Raw genomic sequence first — 23,061 nt, forward strand, 5'->3', positions numbered from 1 at the left:
TTCTTCTGGTCAAATTTTGCCAAATTGTCCTCCTCTCATCAACTGGATTTAGTATTTCTTCGTGATTTGATTTACTTTGTATTCATCTCAGCTTCTGCATTCTTCTGTAACACCATGTTTCAAAAGCTTCTCTTCTCTTTCTTTCTGAGCTCGTTATTGTCCATGTTTCACTTCCATACAATGCCATGCTATGACTTGTATACATTATATCTTTTAGTTGGTTCCCTTTTCTTATGTTTAAGTGGTTTTATTCTCATCTTACAGTATGCACATCAAGACTGTCAAGATCCATTTGCTCATCAGCAAACAAGTTTGGATGCTTGCCTCCCTGATGAGACTAGGCAGCAGAAAGAAGCTTGTTGGAGGCTGAGAAGAACTGAAAATAAAGAAGATAGAGCTTGAATATATTTAATATATAAAGTCAGCTATGTATGAAGATGTGAAGTTTGTTCTTGATCTTTTGTATTTTCACCTTTCATCTCTCTTCTTTATGCCATTCCTCACACCATTCTGCACTGTCATTATGTTAATCCTTGTATCTGCACTTATCCTTGTTCCTAACTTTCTATATTTCATTTTACATTTTAACTGGCCTGTTTGGAACTGGACCCTTGGTTGGTTAACGACATGACTGATTAAACCAACAAAATTAAAGTAAAAGGCCTACTCATTACAAATTAACAGCTTGGATTCACCTTTATCTAAATATTCTAACACACAAAGTTCCTGCTAGTTAATTAAAATGTTTCCTTTCTTTTCCCAGCAATAATTTTACAATCACTAAAATAGTACCCGTGCTTACTGCACTGAATAAATGAACAAACTGACTGATAATGGCACCCATTATTGTAAGCAATATAAAGCCAATTCATCTTATCCACGAGCAGAGCAGGGTGAAGTGGGAAGCAGCACAGGCTCTCTTAAACTGTGAGAAACCACAAATTTTATTATTCCTTGTGTTGTCTGGTTATGAGGGCATCCACTGTATTTGTTATGGTTCTGTTATCTTGTTATTGTTCTGTTATCATGTACCTAGCTGAACTAGCATCTCTACTAATATGTTAAATTATTTAATTCATTACAAACACCCAGAGTATAAATTTGGTCGACATCTATTGAGTGAGCTATTCGTACATTTGATATGTATGATATTTAAGGTGTTCAAATCAATCAATCAATCAATCAATCAATCAATCAATCAATCAATCAAACAATCAATCAATCAATCAATCAATCAATCAATCAATCAATCAATCAATCACCTGCACTTAGGGCTGTTGCCTTTTCTTAAATGTTGTCAAAGAACTTGGAAATTTATCAAACATTTCCCATGATAAATTATTCTAATCCCTTACTCCTCATCCTATAAACAAATATTTGCCTCACTTTGTCTTCTTGAATTCCAACTTTATCTTCATATTATGATCCTTCCTACTTTTAAAAGCTTCACTCAAACTTATTCACCTACTAAAGTCATTCCATGTCATCTCTCCAATGACAGCTCGAAACATACCACTTAGATGAGCATCTTGTCGCGTTGCTCACAAGTCTTCCCAGCCCAAAGTTTCCAACATTATTGTAACACTACTCGTTTGTTGGCAATCACCAAGAACAAATCATGCTGCTTTCCTTTGGATCTTTTCCACTTCTCGTATTAAATAGTCCTGGTGTTGGCTCCATACACTGCAATTATACTCTAATTGGGGTCTTACCAGAGACTTGAATGCCCTCTCACTTACATCCTTACTCTAAGCCCTACATACCCTAATAACCATTTGAAGAGATCTGTAACCTTTCTTTACAACCTCGTTAACATGATTACTCCAATGAACATTCCTTATAATAAAATTTAGGAACTACAGGGATCTCCATAAGGTACTGTCGCCCTATTAAAACAGTAATTCAAACTGAGAGGATGGTCTCGTACTAATTATTATTATTATTTGCCAGCTGTGTTGCTCAGACATAAGTTGGCATGTTTGAATCCACCATCTTCCAAATGCAAGCTTACAACCATGAGAACCATATCACATAACTAGGTAACTCACAGCATTATTATTATTATTATTATTATTATTATTATTATTATTATTATTATTATTATTATTATTATTCACTCTATTGGCCACATTGGACCATTTGAGTCATTTCACATTCACTTTATCTTTGAAGGTTCTGTTTGGTTCTTGTGATCTGCCCAGTACTTTTTCCATTTGTTCCGATCGTAATTTTTCTCAATTTGTCTGAAATTGCTTTAGCCCTTCTATGTGTCATTTCTGATGAAAATTTGTAAGTCTTAAGAAGGGTGTTAATTTTACTTTTGTTCTCTGCATCTGCTATCTCCAGTCCAACTGCTTTTAGATCTTGCTGAATTTCGTGGATCCATTGTCCTCGTGTCTTCCTTCCAAGATTTCTCATCACTACTGGTCATAAAATCCTGTTTCTCTGGCAGTCACAAGATGTGAAAGAAATACAAGATATTTTTTCTTCAATATGCTGGTGATTGGGTCAATCTCTCAAGAGACAGTTTCATTAGGAAGGATTCTCCAGACTCCTTCAACTGTTTCTTTAAATTTATTTATTCAAGTTCTGATGATTCTTCTTTCACGTTGGCTCAGGATCATGTTTTGTCACAAATTATGACTTTGTCCAGAACATTTGGTTGCTCTTGGACATGCCACAAGATGTTAGAACAAATTGCTTTCCTGCTGTCCTTTTGTTCTGGAGCGAGATTTATAGGAACCACCTTCAAACACACTTGTATCTTATTCAATTTATCATGCAAAATTTCTCTTATAGACTGGATGAGTTAGCCGTGCGGTTAGATGTACACAGCTGTGAGCCTGCATCTGGGAGATAGTGGGTTCGAACCCCACTGTCGGCAGCCCTGAAGATGGTTTTCCGTGTTTTCCCATTTTCACACTAGGCAAATTAATTGCCATGGCTGCTTCCTTCTGACACCTAGACCTTTCCTATCCCATCATCGCCATAAGACCTATCCATGTCAGTGTCATGTAAAAAAAAATCTCTCACAGTTTCTTTACCGGTGTACACTATATTTGCTATCATCCTTATACTTGGTCATCAATCTGCACATGCAATTTCATTAATTTTTTGAGAATTTTCATAATTTTTTTTATGTGACTGACAACCCAGATGATCATTGTCTTCCACCTCCACATTAAGCCTTTTGTACCACTCATAATCTTTTGTATATGACATAGAATTCCCGTACACTTCCTTCATTGAGGAGACTGTGGGTGGGTTTTTTGTGGTTTCTTTTATTTCATTTTCTCAAGGAATTTCAAATTCACACGCTGCTTGATCTTTAAACTAGGCATGATTTCCAACAACCAGATGAGACAATGTTCACTTCAAACCGAACTCAAAAGCAAATTAATGAAGAAAGCAAGAAAAAAACATCTGTACTGCGTTCCTGTAGCTTCAAGATCAACAACTTTCTCTCCCAATCCCCTCTCCCTCTACACCCGTAGAAGGCAGAAGAGAGTCCCATTTATTAACAGCCACATCTCATATTTTGTTTAAAATTTTATCAATTTTATCACTTGAAGCAATACTTCCAAATTCCATAAAAATAGCAGCAGGTAATAAGAAATTGAAGAGGATGACAATAAGGACACACAACCTGTATGTACAAGTTGAAATAATACTACCTTTATCTCATCTATGTGTGTCTAAATATAATGTAAACATATAAATAATATAAAAAATCTTCTTTCTGTATGTATTTTGTAAATATTAACCCGATACTTGGTTTTATACCAGATAGGTTAAATAATGGCTTATGAAGGGTTCAGTTTAATTTTTGTTTGTTGGTTTGCCCATTTCTCTATTACAGCATCAAGGGAAAACAGACCAGTGGATTTTCATGAAACTTAGTATTTAATTTCAGGATAAGCATGAGTAAGATCTAAGCTATAAACTGTTCAATAAAAAAAAAAAAAATCGTCAGGAGGGGGCATCACAGGGGGGCCTTAAACAAAAGAAAATTATGTATCCCTTTTACGGTTGGTTTTACAGGAAAATATGGCCAGCCCTGCAGTCCAGCGGTAGCATGCCTGCCTCTCTCACACAGGTCCCGGGTTCGATTCTTGGCCAGATCAGGGATGTGAGGGTTGGTTCGAGGTCAACTCAGGGAATATGATTACAATTGAGGAACTATCTCATAGTGAGATGGCAACTCTGGTCTAGAAAATCAAGAATAACAGCTGAGAGGATTTGTCGCACTAACCATGCATAATCTCATAATCTGCAGGCCTTTGGGTAAGCAGCAGTCGCTTGGTAGGCCAAAGCCCACCAGGGCTGTAACACCATGGGATTTATTTTTTACAAGAAAATAGGTTACAACAAAATTTATCACGAATAATATTTACAAATTATTCTGTTTTATACCTTTCTCCATTTAAGTGAAAAAAATGAGAAAAATATCAAAGGCAGTTTTGAGAAAGTTTTAGCCCAAGAGCCAATAACTCTACGGAGATCATCCAGGCACTGTTTTAAAGGCTTTTAAAGGCACTTCTTCAATATTAACCTGTTACTTAGATCTTATGCTTGAAGGAAGACGCCATATCAAGAGGAGCAATTATGTCAACAACAAAAAAAAAAAAAAAAAAAAAAAGAAAAGAAATAATGAAAACTCAATGGGCTAGAGAGAGTTACATAGTGAGTATGTCATGACAAGCTAATGACAGGGAATCAGAATCTCAAGAACAACACAAGTATTTGACAAAACTTCAATCAAGCACATTCAAAGTGATTGTCCTGTCAATGATGGGTACATCAAATAGGTTTAAATAAAGTAGGGAAAATTAATATTTCATAGGAACAAATAAAACACCTAAGTTACTGAAATCCAAATGGTTATTTTCCTGATAACATGCAATTAGATATCGTAGGTCACACTGGAAAATAGGATCTGCATAGGCATGAATGAAAACTGTCATTTGTGAATGAAATCTTCAGAGATTTAGGTAGGTTAAATAAATAAATTTGCACAGAGATTTATGGAATTTATTTATTCAAATTCCAAAGAACGTTTTATTTCATATTCTTGGTGTGACTGTGGTCCATATAAATATGAAATTGACATTTGTGGATTAAAATAAAGGTTGCCTTTGGCAAAAATGCATCAGAATGTTATCAAGGATTACATGAAACCTGTGTCGAGAATGCATTACTGTATAGGATGGTTGCACAATGGGTCAAGGCATTTCATGCGGGTCAGTATGAGACTGCGGATTTGCACTGCACAGGTCGGCCGTTCATTCCTCAACATCAGATTGACATCGTGAGTGGTCTCGTTTCTGTAACCATTGATGGATCATTCAGGAATTATCCGTAGAGGTTGGTCTCAGTCATCGAACGGTGTGGCACATACTGACAAAAGGTCTTAACATGAGGAAAATTGCATCCCCTGGGCTTCACATTAACTAATCCATGTACAGAAATGGCACCGGTATCTACCTGGACAGACAACGCAAAGAAGAAGACGCATTTCTGTAGCATATTACCGCTTTTGACGAGACGTGGGCACGAGCCTACGAGCCTGAATTAAAGCTCAATCGAATGAATAGCATCACCCAAGTCTATAGGAATTCTGACAGGAACCCAGTCGGGTGAAACTTAGGCTGATTGTGGCATATGTGTACGAGGATGTTATTTTTATGTATGCTGTGCCCGAGGGACAAACCGTCGACTGTGACTACTATTCCCAATTTCTGGAGCGACATCTGTGTCTGGCCATGCGGCGCAAATGTCCGCGTTTATTGCAAGATGATCACCCTACCACGTTGCATGACAATGCATATTGTCATGTCGCAAAACAATGTCAAGCTCTTCATGCAACGGTGGCATTGGGAGATCTTGGAACATCCTCCCTACTCATCAGACATGAGTCCTTGTGAATTCGACCTGTTTCTGAAGTTGAAGGAACTTCTCCGAGGCCACCGATTTACTGACATGGCATCTGTACTTCATACAATAGGGCGCTCCTTCGCTGTCATCAACAGAGAATGCCTTGCCAACGGTCCTCAACGGCTTCCTGACATTTGGCAAAAGGTAATAGTAATGTAATGCAATTGTACTTGTTAGTCCATGAAGTATTGCATTCTATCAATATTGCCACTACTCTATTTACAGCCCTTATAACTCAGAGTACTAAATTTCAGGTAAGTTACAACAGAATTACTTGATATTATGCTGTTACATAATAAGAACTCAATAAATGGGATGAAAGTTTAAGGTTCATACTGGAAAAAATGAATTAATTAAACAGGAGATAGCAAATTACAAAGCACAACTTCCTGTTTCTATCTCCGCTAGAACCCAGTTATCCAAAATAAAGGGAGTATATCAATTTTGGATAGTAAAAATGTCAGTTAACCTGGATCCTTTAGGTATAAGAGCCAACCTAGAAGGTGGTACAGAACAAGTCCGATATAGCGAGTATGGCATATAACGAGAACCTCGTTATACCGACAATGTTGTGCTGTCTCTTCAAAATTCCTATATTAAACCGTGTATTATCCTTCAGTTACAGCGAGAGCCCTATCACTGTCGCATCCGTTATTACGCGTTTTTTTCCGTTACCGATATTTATGCACCGCAACGATTATGTTGCATGCAACTGATTATCTTCGGTATCGTTTCCTCGCTATGTCCAATAGCAAGTTCTCTCGTTGACATCCGAAGGCGATGTTGGAGTCGATTAGTAATACCCAACGACTGCTGTTCTCTAAAGAAAATTTGAAATGAAAGAGGATAACAAGTTTTCGTAATAAATGCGTAAATAACGTGGCCGATAGCAATTGTTAACTCGCTAAAAATAACGGCTTAAGTAAACAATCTCTTAAGTTTAATGTTATATAGGCTACTGAAATTAAGTAAGATTGTGATACACCTCAAGATATGGCAGAGTACATCACTGATTTCAGAGGATAGTTCATATTTTCTCGCGTTTAGTTAAATTTCAGAAAGGTTAATCACATGTATAAATTTTTAGCGAAGATAACTCATTTCTCTACATGCGTTTCAAATATGTTTTAATGACACATATGCGGTTAGGTTATATGTCTTTTCACGAGAGTTTAATCCTGATATAAACATGGTATGTCCACGCCTCCGCCTAAGAAAGAGTTGTGATTTGCTGAGCTTGTAGTACCGATGTACAGGGATGTACAGGGCTGCGCATCACATACGACAACAGTGCGAAGACCTGAACTTCTGAATAAACGACTAAACCAGTGGCGACGCGTTCTATATGTTCAGTGAACTCCCTAGGAATAGTTAAGTCTAGGTAAAGTGGTTTATCAGAGCCTATTCCTTAAATTTACTCTGTATATCAGCGTGCGTAGCGGTATTTTTGACATCACCACTCGGTTGCTCTCCGGAACCAGCGAAGAGGTTGAATTTCAGGACTCAAGGCACGGGGCCGTGAGACGTAAGGAGGGTGTGCAAGGCGAGGGGTTATGAGAAGCAGAGAAAACATAGCCCAGGAATCACTGGCAACTGGACCAGCGATAGACACGAGTTGCATCGAGCAGTTCCGAAATTAGCCGAAGCATTGTTAGGGTGCGCGGTTAAAATTTGCCGTACGTGGTAGGTTTTGAAGGGATTTTAATTTGGCGATTTTGCCATGCTGATGTAATTAACCACAATGAACCAGAATATTTTGCTAACTAGGTTTGTATAGCATCAATAGGTGTATGTAGCCTAAGTTTATGTAATTAAATGAACCTTTTCATTAGTAATACGTGTTATATGAAAAGTAAACAGCAAAATATGTCAACACATAAATAACAGTAGTCTGCCTAACACGTCCTTGAAGAAGTTATTCCTACGTAAGCAACGTCTTTAAACTAAGGGGAAACTGGATCAGCTTCAAGTAATTGCATTCATTCTTCACTGGTTTTGGTAACTTCTTCGAGTTGTAGCTATGTCTCTGCAAAGCAAAGTCATGTTTCTAATCAAGCATTGTCACTATTTTACATCTAAGTAAACATCAAGTAACAATAATAATTTGAACACGTTATTTTCCATAGCAGTGAACCCCCAGATGTTTTATCCACGCGCCACTGCTGGACTAAACCTGGATTCTGTTCACTTAGTTTATTGAACACATTCACGATGCACTGCCTATGGTCACTTCTGAGCGGTTTTCCTCTTTTGTGCCTCACTACACGCGATGGTCCTACCACTTGCTCCATTTTTCTCACTATGAATACCGACACCAACTGGTGCTGCAAAATGCAACACCTTATCTCCACCCTGTAAAGCTTGGGACTTTCCCTCACCACAAGAATACTTCCTGTATTACACCACGCCTTGTGCCTTCATTTCTCGTTATTTAATCACTATTTTATTAAAACAAAACCATATCAAATACAGTAGAGACAATACGCGATACTTCCGGATTTAGCCTTGTTTAAAATGGGAGACAATTCGTAAGTGGCGCTCCTAGTGGCGTGACCTGAAAATTCGCGCTAAATTCAAATATCAATGGAAATGTATATACGGAAATGGATAAATAAATTACGTCTAGATAGAAAGTGTTGCTAAAATATTAACCAAAGTTGATAAAGAAATTCTGGGTACATTAATGAAGAATTATTTAACAGGTTATTATTTAAAGACTGAAATTAGACATATAATCAAGATGTGAAATGGACTGCTGCATTACTTTTTTAGCTTTAGCATACCTGCCTGAACTTTCATGGCTAGATTTTTCTTTCTTTTTTCTCATTTAAAAGCATTGTACATCACATTAGGACAATTGTCAATAAAAATATCGGCACATTCCTTACACACATGATTCAATGAATTTACATTTAAGAGCTGGACAATTTTCCTTTTAACTTGAAGCCTACTAACAGAAAGAAAATCCATAAATTTAGCCGCAAAAACATTCATACATATTACTTCATTTTTAGATTATGTAATTTGCTTGTAATTTCGACTACGCTGATGATGGTCCAAAAACCGGACCGAAACTAGTACCTGACACTATCATATTGTAATGTTTTGATAAACGTTAAATGATTTTAAGTATTGAGAAGGTGGAGCAATAAATCTTGTATTCATTTTTTAAGTCTTAACTCAATACGGAACCCAACCATGAAGTTTATTACTTTAAATTTAAAATTTCCCTATAAGCAATACTTGCCATTACATTAGCAAAGCAAAGCAAAGTCATCTCCGTACAGACCATGAAGGCTCTTGGAGGGGTGGAAGGTAAAAGCTTCCACCATCCGTAACCTCGGCACGTCATGGGGTGGAGCGGTTAGCTCTACGCCCGGCCACCTTTGCCCCCAGGAATTAACCTGGTACTAATTTTTGGTGCAGGCTGAGTGAACCTCATGGCCATATGCACCTCCGGAAGTGGAAATCTCGTTTCTTAAATTTTTTACAACTTCCCGACGGGGATTCGAACCCACGTCCTTCCGGGCGAACCGAGCACGCCTTTACCACCTCGGCCAGGCAGCCCCTGCCATTACATTAGGGTAAAGCAAATTTGCATCATCATCACATTTCTTAAATCACCCATATTTTCTTCAGTGCTTGACAACGCATTATGGCATTCCAAATGGGGTAACTTGGAGCACAGCCAGCCACACGTATATATGCATATGCATTTTCCTGAATTAAATCAAAACCCACAGATCACACCTACAATATCACATCGGTACTGAAGGTTAACTGCTACACTAATACAATCAAATAAGCTTATTATATTTTAAGCCAGTTAAAATATGGGTCGCGCAGGTCAGAAGTTTAGGAAGTAGGCCTTCTATAAAAATATCTTTGTAACTGGAAGAAAATATATGCAAACACAGCATTTACATTTTCTTGTCACAAGAGAAATGGAAGAAAGATCGCGAATCCTTCTGCACTTCATTGTTATTGCAGCCAAATGCAGCACATATCTTTCCACTCATATTGACAGGAGATATAAAGGAATGACACACGCTACTATTTACCTTATGTCAACTTAATGCAAACGCATAAATAACCCCAAAAACTTCACAAACAAATACACATGCTCTTATGACAGAATCAGTAACTCTCAAGTCACTGCGCTAGACAGAGCTCTAATCGCTGTCCCTCGAATTCTCGCAGAGTGTTGCGTATTGTCTCTACCGTATTTGACCATATATCTACTGTTATATATAACAACCATATTTTAATTTGATTATGTACTCTTCCAAACTCTCTAAATGTAATAAACTAAAATAAAATAAAATTAATGCGACGTACTACTTTTCTTCGAGCTCACAAACAGTCGAGTGAGTGCGACAGTTGCTTCTCCAATCAACTACGTCCATGTCCACGTGCATAGACAAGGTGCTCCGCCTATTTGTTTACATCAGGATTAAACTCTTGTGAAAAGCGGTACAGCAGTAATGCAGCAACCAACACTACCAATGGGATGCAGAAGGTCATGATGATATACCGGATGAAAAAAGGATGTACCGTACTCGTAAGAAGGGCCTGATACAGCGGCGGCCTGTCGCGATGTGCGTCTGATACACAGCTATGCTTGTATCACGCCATCATCAATAAATAGTTACTCTACTAAGCCTCTGTGCCTGTGGTAAGTATGGATAAAACAGCTATCGATAGAAGCCGAAACAGCGGCTTGATAATCTACCCAACAAAACGATTTGAAAGAGACAACCCGCAAGACAAAGGCGTTGAAATGAAAAGACACCATGACCCTCACTACAAATATCCAATGATGGGAAAAGTATAAAATAAAAGTAAGGGCTGAATTACAGTTACCTGATAAATATTTTACTCAGTTGCAATTACCTTTTTAACAAATAATTAGTAAAATTACAATTATTTCACAGAACGTGAGTCATTAGGAAATCATTGACTTGTTTTTCACATGGGGCTGGTATGATACCGAAGTTTACAAGGAAACAAGATATTACTCCATAATATTTATTTTTTAGCATTAAGTGGCTATCGTCACTAAGTGAGACTAAACAAACTTTCAAAATGATTGTTCCCAAGCAAAGCTCACGCCACAGTCATATTGTACGGTAATTATTTTCAGAGCCAAGTCTAATTCAAAATATTTATTTAAATAGGAGAACGGAAATTCCTTAAACCCTTCGCCATCACACGTTGATTCTTGTTCTGTTCCTATCAACAAATAGCTAAATATGATAATGGTGGAAACTCGACTAATTTAAAACGCAGAGCAGCAGCAACAGCCGGACGTGCTGCTATCTAGCGGCTTGAGGGGAACACTAACACAACGCGTTATTAAAACACTGCACATTTCAACTTCGAAACCAACGAAATACAGATTTTAAGATATTTGCGTTGTTCCTGTAACATAATATAGGGGAGAAAAACGGTGGATGTTGATCTGAAAGAACCAGTGATAAGAATAAAACAAATGTATTATCAAATTAAAACATTCGATCGTCATGTTACGACTAGCGCCTACAGTCTCAAGAGCAAATCACACAAGCAATATATTTTTCAACTTGATATTTTTACTGGCAAGATTTTTCTGTGTTGAATCATTGGTTCTATTCACATGTGCCTTTATAAGGACCTTGAAAAACTTGTTAGTCAGTAATTTTCTACAGCTGTTACATATGCCTTCACTACATTCATTTAATGACAAAAATCTGTCAGTTAATTTTCTTCTAATTCCATGTGTGCTTTCTAACAAAGACTGACAAAAACTATCTGCAAATGTTCCTGATATTTTAGCACCTAATCGGGCGAGTTGGCTGTGCGGTTAGGGGCGTGCGGCTGTGACCTTGCATCCGGGAGATGGTGGCTTCGAACCCTACTGTCGGCAGCGCTGAAGATAGTTTTTCACACCAGGCAAATGCTGGGGCTGTACCTTAATTAAGGGCACAACTGGTTCCTTTCCACTCCTAGGCCTTTCTAATTTCACTGTCACCATACGACCTATCTGTGTCGGTGCGACGTAAAGCAAAATTGTATTAAATAAAAAAAAGCACCTAACTTTCCCCTGCCAATATTTCGAAACATCATTTTAGAATTATCGTACTTCATTTCTATGTGCAAATTTCCCATACTATAATCATTATCATAAGATGACAATACATCGCGACACTCCGACTCAGCATGGGGAAGCTTGCTACATGCCCAGCCCATGACATAATGGTCTGCATTTTCTTTTGGTCATCAGAATTTCATCTAAATCTGCCCTTCTGCTCTTCACAGCCCACTGAGTACCAGTACACCTAAAAATCGATTAAATGCAAAGGTTTAATAATAACAATGTTTTAAAGAAAGCATGTTCAGATAAATAGAAAAAAATACAGGCTCGTAAACATTAACAGGTAGGCCTATACTTACAGCACTTTGTTGTTAGGAAATTTGCAAAATGATTTGCGATCACCTTGTCTTTTGTAATTAAAACACCCATACATAGCACAAATAACTCCTCTTTCTGCCATTTCCAAAATAGTCATACATGACAAGCATAAAACAATCTGAAGTACAAACAAATACAGTGGAGACAATACGCGACACTCAGTGAGATATCGAGGGACAGCTATTAGAGCTCTCTCTAGCGGATTGTCCTGAGAACTACTGATTCTGTCATAAGAGCACGTGTATTTGTGTGTGAAGTTTTTGATGTTATTTATGCGTTTTCAGTGAGTTGACATAATTAAAAATTAGTAGTGTGTGTCATTCCTTGATATCTCCTTCCAACATGAGGGGAAAGGTACTGTATGTGCTGTGTTTCGCTGCAGTAACTATGAAGTAGAGAAGAATGTGTGGTCTTTCTTCCGTATCCCTCGTGGCAAGAAAATGTAAGTAATATTGTGTTTGCATATATATTCTTCCAGTGACAAAGAAATTTTTATAGTACTTCATAATCTTCTGACATGCCTAACTCATATTTTAACTGGCTTAAAATATAATACACATATTTTATTGTATAGTGCAGCAATTATAGTCCGTTTTGGTTGAAAGCGTCCTGCGCGAGAAATGGTTGCGCATGCAGTGGTGGGAGCTATCGTCCCCCCACTCCTACAGCAGGTCCAGTCGCCAGGCTAGCTTTGAAGTGAAAACGTCTCTCAAGCGGCGCGTGTTGTTACGTGACGAGCATGGCTTCTAGGTCCTCTTCTAAATCTGGGAGACCACTGCGAGGCTAGGCACGTGAAAGTGTTTATACCATGAGTGAACATATGAAACATATCATCCAGATCTCAATCACACTGAGTCGGTTTGGGGAGATATCAAAGGAGAGGTCCGTGATAAGAATATATCTCACCGGGCGAGTTGGCCGTGCGCGTAGAGGCGCGTGGCTGTGGGCTTGCATCCGGGAGATAGTAGGTTCGAATCCTACTATCGGCAGCCCTGAAGATGGTTTTCCGTGGTTTCCCATTTTCACACCAGGCAAATGCTGGGGCTGTACCTTAATTAAGGCCACGGCCGCTTCCTTCCAACTCCTAGGCCTTTCCTATCCCATCGTCGCCATAAGACCTATCTGTGTCGGTGCGACGTAAAGCCCCTAGCAAAAAAAAAAGAATATATCTCAATTAATAGTAATACAGCATAATTAGTTTTTTAGCATAAAATGTGTGCCATAGTATCTCTAATGCCTTCACTGTTCATAAATGAGGCGCTCCTATTCCCAATATAAATAAAAATGCTTATTCTGTACGAAATATTTCTCTGTCTTATAGATCACTCGTGACTTGACAGCAGACACACTCGACAAAAAGGAAGCTCTTTGCGGATATTGCTTGTACCGAGCTCGATAGCTGCAGTCGCTTAAGTGCGGCCAGTATCCAGTAATCGGGAGATCGTGGGTTCGAGCCCCACTGTCGGCAGCCCTGAAGATGGTTTTCCGTGGTTTCCCATTTTCACACCAGGCAAATGCCGGGGCTGTACCTTAATTAAGGCCACGGCCGCTTCCTTCCAATTCCTAGTCCTTCCCTGTCCCATCGTCGCCGTAAGACATATCTGTGTCGGTGCGACGTAAAGCAAATAGCAAAACAAAAAAAAAAAACAAAAAAAAATATTGCTTGCACAGTATTCGACAGTATTCGCAAGACAAACGGAAAAAATGTTGCCACCACGTAAAAGACACTGAGCAGGAATACTGGGAGCGTGACAACACCATGCATAAGGAATTAGAATTAGACCAGTCCGACATCAACCTCGGTGAAGCTTCAGATGACACTGATTCAGACGAGAGTGAAGATTATTCTGAATAATTTGTAAATAAGATCCCTGAACTCCGAATATTAAACAAACGTGATCATAGAACACGTAAGAAGTCCGATAATATTTTTGCTCTGTTTTTTTGAGACAGATTTATATTGTCTATTGTTCCAGAGCATTTCGTTGTTGTTTTTGTTGCTGCTGTTGCTGTAGGAGACCTGTTCTCTCAGTCATAACAATAGCAGGTTATTCAAGAGTATTATATATTATTATATTTCTTCTGATGGACAAGAAAAGTAGACATTGTTAATGTTATTATGAAAGTAGCTGAAGTATTTTTACTAATGCTTCTTTTCTGCATTTTCCCGACAAATTTGCATTAATTAATCTCTTTTATACGTATTTCACTAGAAATCACGTTAAGTAGATTATATCTCCAGGCTGTCAGTGGAAACAACTTCCTCCTATTCGTTAGGCGATTGATGAACTGATAGCGCGTACCGATACGCCTTTCCTTGGTATACAGTACAGTACAGTACAGTTTCAAACGAACTTCCTTTATTCGCAGTATTACCAGTTGCAAGTTACTGTCTTATGTTCAATTGATTTTCTACCATATGGTTCAAACCTTTCAAGTTTATATAACAGATTTCATATTCGTAAGAATGTATAAGAATAAATTAAAGGCTAAAGAGTGCCAAAATATTGACCTCCACTTTTACTATACACTGAGATTTATTTCACGTTGTGTCGAAAGCATCATCCGATATGAATTCTTTTAGGCATGACCCTCTGATTTCTTGACGTCATCAACATTTACGACGAAAGTTACGAAGTATTTCCGTACTGGAATAGAAATGAAATTTTAGAATGTTATGCTCAAAGGCATGTGTAGTTAATGGACAAGGTTTTAAGGCAGACAATCGAAATATAAGACTCGATTTGTACAATGTACGGTACTATTTTATTTTCACTAGTTTATCATATTAAGTAATTCCTACACTTTTGAGTTAGTGTGATGTATGTACACCGATGAGCCATTGCATAATGACCACCCCGACCCGGGAACGTATCGCGCCTAAGCTTTCCACACTATTTCAGTCAGTTCCCAGGGCTACGTCCGCTGCCTGAACTCGACTGTGTCAGCTGGAGGAAAGGTTCAAGTTCTTCCCCCACCACCAGCGCGAACGCTCCCATAGTTCCTCGCACACGAGGCCAGGCCACACCTCCGGTCGTCCAGAAAGACGCTTACTACGAAGATGGACTATAACCTTCAATACCGATGTGTTGTTGTAGGTGTGATCTGTGGGTTTGATTTAATTCAGGAAAATACATAAGCATCGAGTGTGGCTGGTTGTGTTCCAAGTTACCCCATTTGGAATGCCGTAATATGTTGTCAAGCACTGAAGAAAATATAGATGATTAAAGAAATGTACATATTTTGTTGAAACAATATGATGATGCAAATTAGTTTTACACTAATGAAATGAAATGGCGTATGGCTTTTAGTGCCGGGAGATCCCTGGATGGGTTCAGCTCGCCAGGTGCAAGTCTTTTGAGACGACCTGCGCGTCGTGATGAGGGTGAAATTATGATGAAGACAACACATACACCCAGCCCCCAGGCCAGGTAAATTAACCATTGATGGTTAAAATTCCCGACCCTGCCGGGAATCGAACCCAGACCCCTGTGTCCAAAGGCCAGCACGCTAACCATTTAGCCCTGGAGCTGGACACCCTAATGTAATGGCATTACGGCAAGTATTGCTTATAGGGAAAGTTTGATTGTTTTTGAGGCTAAATTTATAGATTTTCATTCTGTTGGTAGGCTTCAAGTGAAAAGGAAAATTGTCCGGCTCTTAAATGTAAATTCACTGAATCATGTATGTAAGGAATGTGCCGATATTTTTGTTGTCAAGTGTTTTAATATGATGATGCAATGCTTTTAAATGAGAAAAAAAGAAAAATCTAGCCGTGAACTTTCGGGCAGGAATTCCAAAGCTAAAAAAAGTAATGCATAAATGAAAGATCAAGCCTTTTCACAGCAGTCCATTTCACATCTTGATTATATATCTATTTTCAGTTTTTAAATAATAACCTGTTAAATAATTCTTCATTCATTTATCTAGAATTGCTTTAGCAACTTTGAAGTTAATGACTTAATAACACTAGACGTAATTTATTTATCCATTTCCGTATATACATTTCCATTGATATTTGAATTTAGCGCAAATTTTCAGGTCAAGCCACTAGGAGCGCCACTTGCGACTTGTCTACCATTTTAACAAGGCAAAATCCGGAAGTGTCGTGTATTGTCTCTACTGTGTTTGGTACAAATGAGACACTGACAGCAGTAGCAAGTGTAGTTTAGCCCCTCGAACCATTTGATGAGACGTAGAAGTGGTGTAGCCAGTTTCTCGCAGGAGTTTGCACTATTGTCATATTAAGCTACTTGTTATCGACCACGTAGTATACAATTATCTAAAATTCAACCAGTAATTAGAAACAAGCCGTGAATAAAAGAATGAGTGCCCGTCATGTCCTGGGCACTATACCCTTGGCACGACACCTTGTGAGTGCTGGGGCTTAAAAGTTGCCAAATTCTCGATGCAATGTACATCAATTACTGGAATGTAATGATTACTGAAATGTAACTGTGACAATTTTATTTCAAAGAGAAAATTACGAGTAAAAATTACATTTTTTGGAAAGTAAAAAGTACAAGTAAAAATTACTGAAAAGTAATTGTTACAAGTAATCCGATTATTTATTTAATCTGTCCCAGGACATTCTAAGTTTGCCAAATGACACAGAATAATACACACTATTTTAAATCTGAATAATCTTAAAAATGACATGAACTCCATATAAATGATTTCGAATAATCGAGACAGAGTATTTATTTTTTGCTAGTGGCTTTACGTCACACGGACACAGATAGGTCTTATGGCAACGATGGGATAGGAAAGGCCTAGGAGTTGGAAGGAAGCAGCCGTGGCCTTAATTAAGGTACATCCCCAGCATTTGCTTGGTGTGAAAATGGGAAACCACGAAAAACTATCTACAGGGCTGCCAACAGTGGAATTCGAACCCACTATCTCCCGGATGCAAGCTCACAGCCACGCACCCTGGTGAGTATTTTATTATTGAGACAACTATCTCACCTTGCATCTGGTCAGAAATAAAACAAATTCAGTCAAGAAACACATGAAGCTCTTAATATCCCAAAACACTCAGCTGCAAGGCATATAAAGTACTTTCAATTGGATATCATTATACTCGCAGTAGAAATCTTTCCAGTAATGCCCTCCAACTGTTATTCATTTACGAATGATGTTATGGACGCTAGGTCGTGTTTGTGTGCATTAGAGAGTTTGAAATGTGGAATGAGTGATCCCTCTGATTCCTCTAACGCAGAATCTCAGATGTTCAGATATAATGGACACCATTAGGTGGAGAGCAGCTGACGACATTTCTACCTCTGCTGTTATACCTGGAGATGTATTGAAATTGATTAACATGATTGGTTTTGATATCGGCTACGCCATACAACGCATGCTCATTTAAATTGTCGCTGACCTTTTGTGTATTTTTGTGGAGCTATCTGCATTGACTATGTTCAGCGGATATTTAGTCAGGGTTGCAGAGGGGAAGAGAACTTGTGGATCTTTGGAAGAGCTTTCGTCTTATGTTATGGGACAGTCCACTAACGTGCTTAGTAAGGGCTCAAGATAGCTTCGCTACGGAAATGTGTCTTCTTAAAAATAATATATTAATATAGGTAAATGTAACCTTGTCCAAACGCTCAAGTTCTTTACTGCTCCAAAGTTCGAAGAGACGTTTCAGTGCCGCAAATGAGATCAAGCACATATCACAGACGTTGTTCTTAGAAAATTTCCCCCACCTGTTCGTGACAACTATGTAAATATGATTGTGATTTACCAAACGAGTACCGCAGCAAACCTCTGAAGCAGAAACGTGTTGAAATTATAGAAATAAATAAAAATCAGGTAAGTACTTCTATTTCATTTGTTTCCTTACTTTTTATTCTTGTCTGATAAAGAAGCATAAAGTGGAAAAATCTATTAATGCTGTAGTGTATTTTAAGTTCGTTTATATATTTATATCCAACTAGCTGATGTGCCCGTACATTTGCTAAAGAAGAAAGTTATCTAACTCCCCAGCTATTTACCGCCACTATTCAGGCAGGCTGTTACACTTGGTATGCAGCAGTAGTCCCATCTATCGGAAATGAGCGGCAGCATAAGAGACAAAGTATTACAACAAACAATGGTCAATGTAATCTTATTGTTGATCAATTTTATGAGCTTTCGATATCATAGGCCATCACATTTAGTTTTCTTCCGACTCTGAAATGCCACTTATCAATCACTACCTGTCTTATCAATCACTACTGATCTGCATTTAGGGCAATCGCCCAGGTGGCAAATTCCCTATCTGTTGTTTTCCTAGCCTTTTCTTAAATGATTGCGGAGAAATTGGAAATTTATTGAACATCTCCCTTGGTTATTCCAATCCCTAACTTCCCTTCCTATAAACAAATATTTGCCCCAATTTGTCCTTCTGCATTCAAATTTTATCTTCATATTGTGAACTTTTTATTTTTAAAGACACCACTCAAACTTATTCGTCTACTGATGTCATTCCATGCCATCTCTCGACTGACAGCTCGGAACATACCACTTATAATATCAATATAAATGGTCCGTTATTGGACATTATAAATTTTCCAGCTAACTCATTCCTGGTTGGTATAATTGGTATTATAAATTTACTCATTCAGAACAAATATTTCAGATTCCCTATGGGAATCAACATCTATATCTCATACCACTTAGTTGAGCAGCTTGTCTCTTTTCTCCCAAGTCTTCCCAGTCCAAACTTTGCAACATTTTTGTAACGCTACTCTTTTGTCGGAAATCACCCAGAACAAATCAAGCTATTTTTCTTTGGATTTTTTCCAGTTCTTGAATCAAGTAATCCTGGTGAGGGTCCCATACACTGGAACCATACTCTAGTTGGGGTCTTACCAGAGACTTATATGTCCTCACCTTTACATCCTTGCTACAACCCCTAAATACCCTCACAACCATGTGCAGAGATCTGTACCCTTTATTTGCAATCAAATATATGTGATTACCCCAATGTAGATCTTTCCGTATATTAACAACTAGGTACTTGTCCGGCTCCATGGCAAAGTGGTTAGCGTGCTGGCCTTTGGTCACAGGGGTCCCGGGTTCGATTCCCGGTAGGGTCGGGAATTTTAAGTATCATTGGTTAATTTCACTAGCACGGGGGCTGGGTGTAGGTGTTGTCTTCATCATCATTTCATCCTCATCATGATGTGCAGGTCGCCTACGGGTGTCAAATCAAAAGACCTGCACCTGGCGAGCTGAACATGTCCTCGGACACTCTCGGCACTAAAAGCCATATGCCATTTCACTTCATTTACCTAGGTACTTTGAGTACAGAAGTACAGTTTCCACTTTAGCTCCCCTGGTCGTAACCTACGAGTAATTCAAGGTGGGCTCAAACTGCATGCGGATTTGGCACCTTATACCCAGTCTCTACGATCTCCATAAATAGGACAAAACCCTCACTATTTGCAACAGATAAAGACATTTTACATTTCATAATCATACACGCTACAGTTCGTGAAATGGTTTCCTGGTGTAAAGTTAACCGCTTTAGAGTTGGTGATCCTTCAAAACGGCCTTTCTTTGATGGGGTCAGGTACATTGCCGTGATGTTGAAGGTCGGATGTCCCAAAATGACAATTCTCCAGGCTGCAAGACAAAGTTCGTCTTTATCATTTAACATATTGCTAAATTCGCAGGCTTGACTGTGAACATGAGACAATTTGTTCGACACTTATCTATCATCTGTTGGATTTATGATTGAAAATGCTTACCTATATTAGACGCTGATCCACCCTATGACAATTCATCACCACATACTGCAAATTTGACTGTGTTGTGATCGATTTTCTTCGCTAATTTCCACTACCAACTTGCTTTTGTCATTTTATGTTTCCTTTCATTTGAAGCTAATGGAAAAGTTCAATTGTGTCGAAGGTTGGTCACAAGACAGACAATACCCCTACCAGAGTTCCTTGCACTATGACAGTTAATTTTATCTCGCATCTTACTTACTCGCATCGAACACATGAAATCACAGACGACAGCAGTTACTCAGTCGGTAATTCTTTACACTGCTAAGAACGACAGTGAGGTGGTGGAGCAGAGAGGCAATTTCACAAGGGGAAGGGGAATAAAGATGTCGAGAATACAAGCAAGCAACTTCTCATCGGGTACGACTGATACTAGGGGTATCGGGTAAGCAGGTACCTGGCTTTTCAGCTATTAGCACCCAATGCAACGAGTACCCGGGTATTTTCGTTTGTAGTACCCGGATACTCAATTACCCAAGTGTCGTCATCAGCCCTAGTTTGAATCGGCTTGACCGCTGGCCGCGTAAATAACAATACTTTGTTTGTTAATGGTTTACTGTCGTACCAACATTTCAAAGGTATTGGGCGACGAAAGAAAAGGAAAGTGCTAGGATTGGGAAGTGGCTACCGTGATGTTAATTAGGGTACAGCCCCAGCAGTTGCCTGGTGTGAAAATTATAAACCACAGGAAACCAACTTCAGGGCTGCCGACGGTGAGATTCGAACCCAACATCTCCCAAATGAAAGCTTGCGCTTAGCCAACTCGCTCAGTAAGTACTGTAACAATGAGAGTTATGTGAACTTCAGTTCTACATTAATATCAGACAACTACTCCTATTACTCACTCAAACACCATTGATCTCCATTTAGCGCTGTCGCCAGGTGACAGATTCCCTATCAATTGTTTATCGAGTATTTTCGAATGATTTCTATTAAGTTGGAAATTCATCGAACATTATCCTTGATAAATAATTCCAATTCCTATTTTTTTTAAGGAACATTTGTCCTCTTGAATTTCAACTTCATCTTTATATTGTGATCTTTCGTAATTTTAAAAACTACATTCAAACTTATACGTCTACTAATGTCATTCCACGCCATCTCTCCACTGGCAAATAGAAAATACCGTTGAGTGGAGGGTCTCGGTAGAGCGAGAGGGGAGCGCAGGAGCGGAGTGCAGGAAAGAAGTGAAGAGTTATAGACAATGATCAGTGTGGAGCAATACAGGGCGATAATAGGAAGATGGCAGGGAAGAAAGAAGAAATAAGTGAAACCAGGAGGGTGTACAATGGAAATGGGAATGAAAGGAGAGATGATGCTGACAGCGGCGGTAATTATAGCAATGCTATGGATTGGGGGAGTTGAACTGAACCCCGGTCCGACTTCAAGTGGAAACATGAGTTGGGAAAACGTGGAAATAATCAGAAGGGTAGTAAAAGAGGTGGTTGAAGAAGTGTGCCCTTTCGAGCAACTCAAAAATATGATTCAACAGCAAACGAGCGAGTTTGACAAAATGAAGAAATGGTTCTGAGAAAGGGCAGATGTCACAACATCCCAAGTGAGGAACAATGCCAAAGAAGTTGCAGCATTAATGGAGAAAATTTTAGCAAAGTTGACATAGACGATGTGCAGAGAATAGGGAAAGTTAGAGGTAACAGGCCTATTAAAGTTCAACTGATTTCCGAGTTGATGACCGATATTGTGATTGGAAATGTGGGCAACATACAGAGGGAAAAAATATGGATTAAGTGGGACATGGGAAGTGAAGGGATCAGGAATGCAAAATTTTTCAAGAAACATTTGATATGAGCTAGACACCAAGGATTGAGAACAGTTATCAGGAGACAGGAACTAGTAGTGACAAATGGCAGCTGGAGCACAACTTGGCATGTGACTAAATTGATGGATATAGAAGAAAAGATGAAACAAGAGGAGGTAACGGAGAGAAGTATAGTGATTAGTGGGGAAGATGGGCAAGTTACAGACAGTAATATTGGAGAAGTCGGGAAAGGCGGTAAGGAAAATTCCATGGGGAAAAGAGTGGAAAAAGAGCAAGCTATAAAACGTAATGAAGGAGAAGACGGACAAGGTGACAAGCAAAATACAAAGGGAAACAGGAAGCTGAACGAAGAAAGGCAGGGAGAGGAGCATAGTGAAAGTGTGAACATAAACAGTGAAAAGGAAAGTGCTGTAGACAATGGAGTGAGAACAGGAAGGTCTAGGGATCTAGCTAGCGGCACAGCCAGAGAAGAGGGAAGGCAGAGAAGTGAATGCAGTGAAGTAATGGAAGCGTGGGGTGAAAAGGCAAGGTCTGAGGCAACCTGGCAGAGGCTCGAAATGGGTATGAGCAGAGGGAAGAGTAGGAGCTTAAGGGACCTGTGGGGAATTAATAAAAATGATGAGAGTATTGTAACAAGAAGCAAAAACTCTAATAAAGTTAGTAAGTAAGTAAGTAAGTAAGGAAGGGTATGGTTGTCAAGGACATGGTGATTATATAAGGAAGAGAGTGGTGTCCTTATGTTATTTGTATTGGTGAAGTGGGTCTTGGAGGTGTGTTTATGAGGTGGAGTTGGAGGTAGGTGTCTGTATAGTGAATATGAAGTGTAAGTGAATGATTGTGGAGTTGGAGGGAGTTTTTGGGTAGGTAATGAAGTATGTGTTGGAAGTGAAGTTCATGGTAAAATGCGTTTGGAAGTGTATGGTATACATAATGGCAGAATTTAAGTGTGGAGATGGAGAAGTGGTGGAATACGTAATGGCGTAACGAGTGTTATGAGGTGGAGTTGGAGGTAGGTGTCTGTATAGTGAATTTGATGGTGATGGTGGTATGTGTTGGTATAGTAGGTATAGTGAAATAATGGAGTAAGTTGTAAGTGGTATGTAGTAAGGTAATTTGGAATTGAT

At 38.9% G+C, this 23,061-nt stretch overlaps 2 protein-coding genes across 8 annotated transcripts in view; one reads left to right on the plus strand and one right to left on the minus strand.

Annotated features, from left to right (window-relative positions):
* Tmlh (Trimethyllysine hydroxylase) overlaps positions 1–436 on the plus strand; it is a 121,707-nt gene extending 121,271 nt beyond the window's left edge. For all 7 annotated transcript variants that reach the window (XM_067143481.2, XM_067143480.2, XM_067143483.2 and 4 more), the window contains one exon: positions 265–436. The gene's annotated coding sequence lies outside the window, so the exon portion shown is untranslated. The remainder of the gene's footprint in view (positions 1–264) is intronic.
* Positions 1–23,061, minus strand: part of LOC136866478 (uncharacterized aarF domain-containing protein kinase 2) — a 158,578-nt gene that overhangs the window by 2,666 nt on the left and 132,851 nt on the right. The gene's annotated exons all lie outside the window — the stretch shown is intronic.

Source organism: Anabrus simplex, chromosome 3 (assembly GCF_040414725.1).
Source record: "Anabrus simplex isolate iqAnaSimp1 chromosome 3, ASM4041472v1, whole genome shotgun sequence".
In the NCBI taxonomy this organism is placed as follows: domain Eukaryota; kingdom Metazoa; phylum Arthropoda; class Insecta; order Orthoptera; family Tettigoniidae; genus Anabrus; species Anabrus simplex.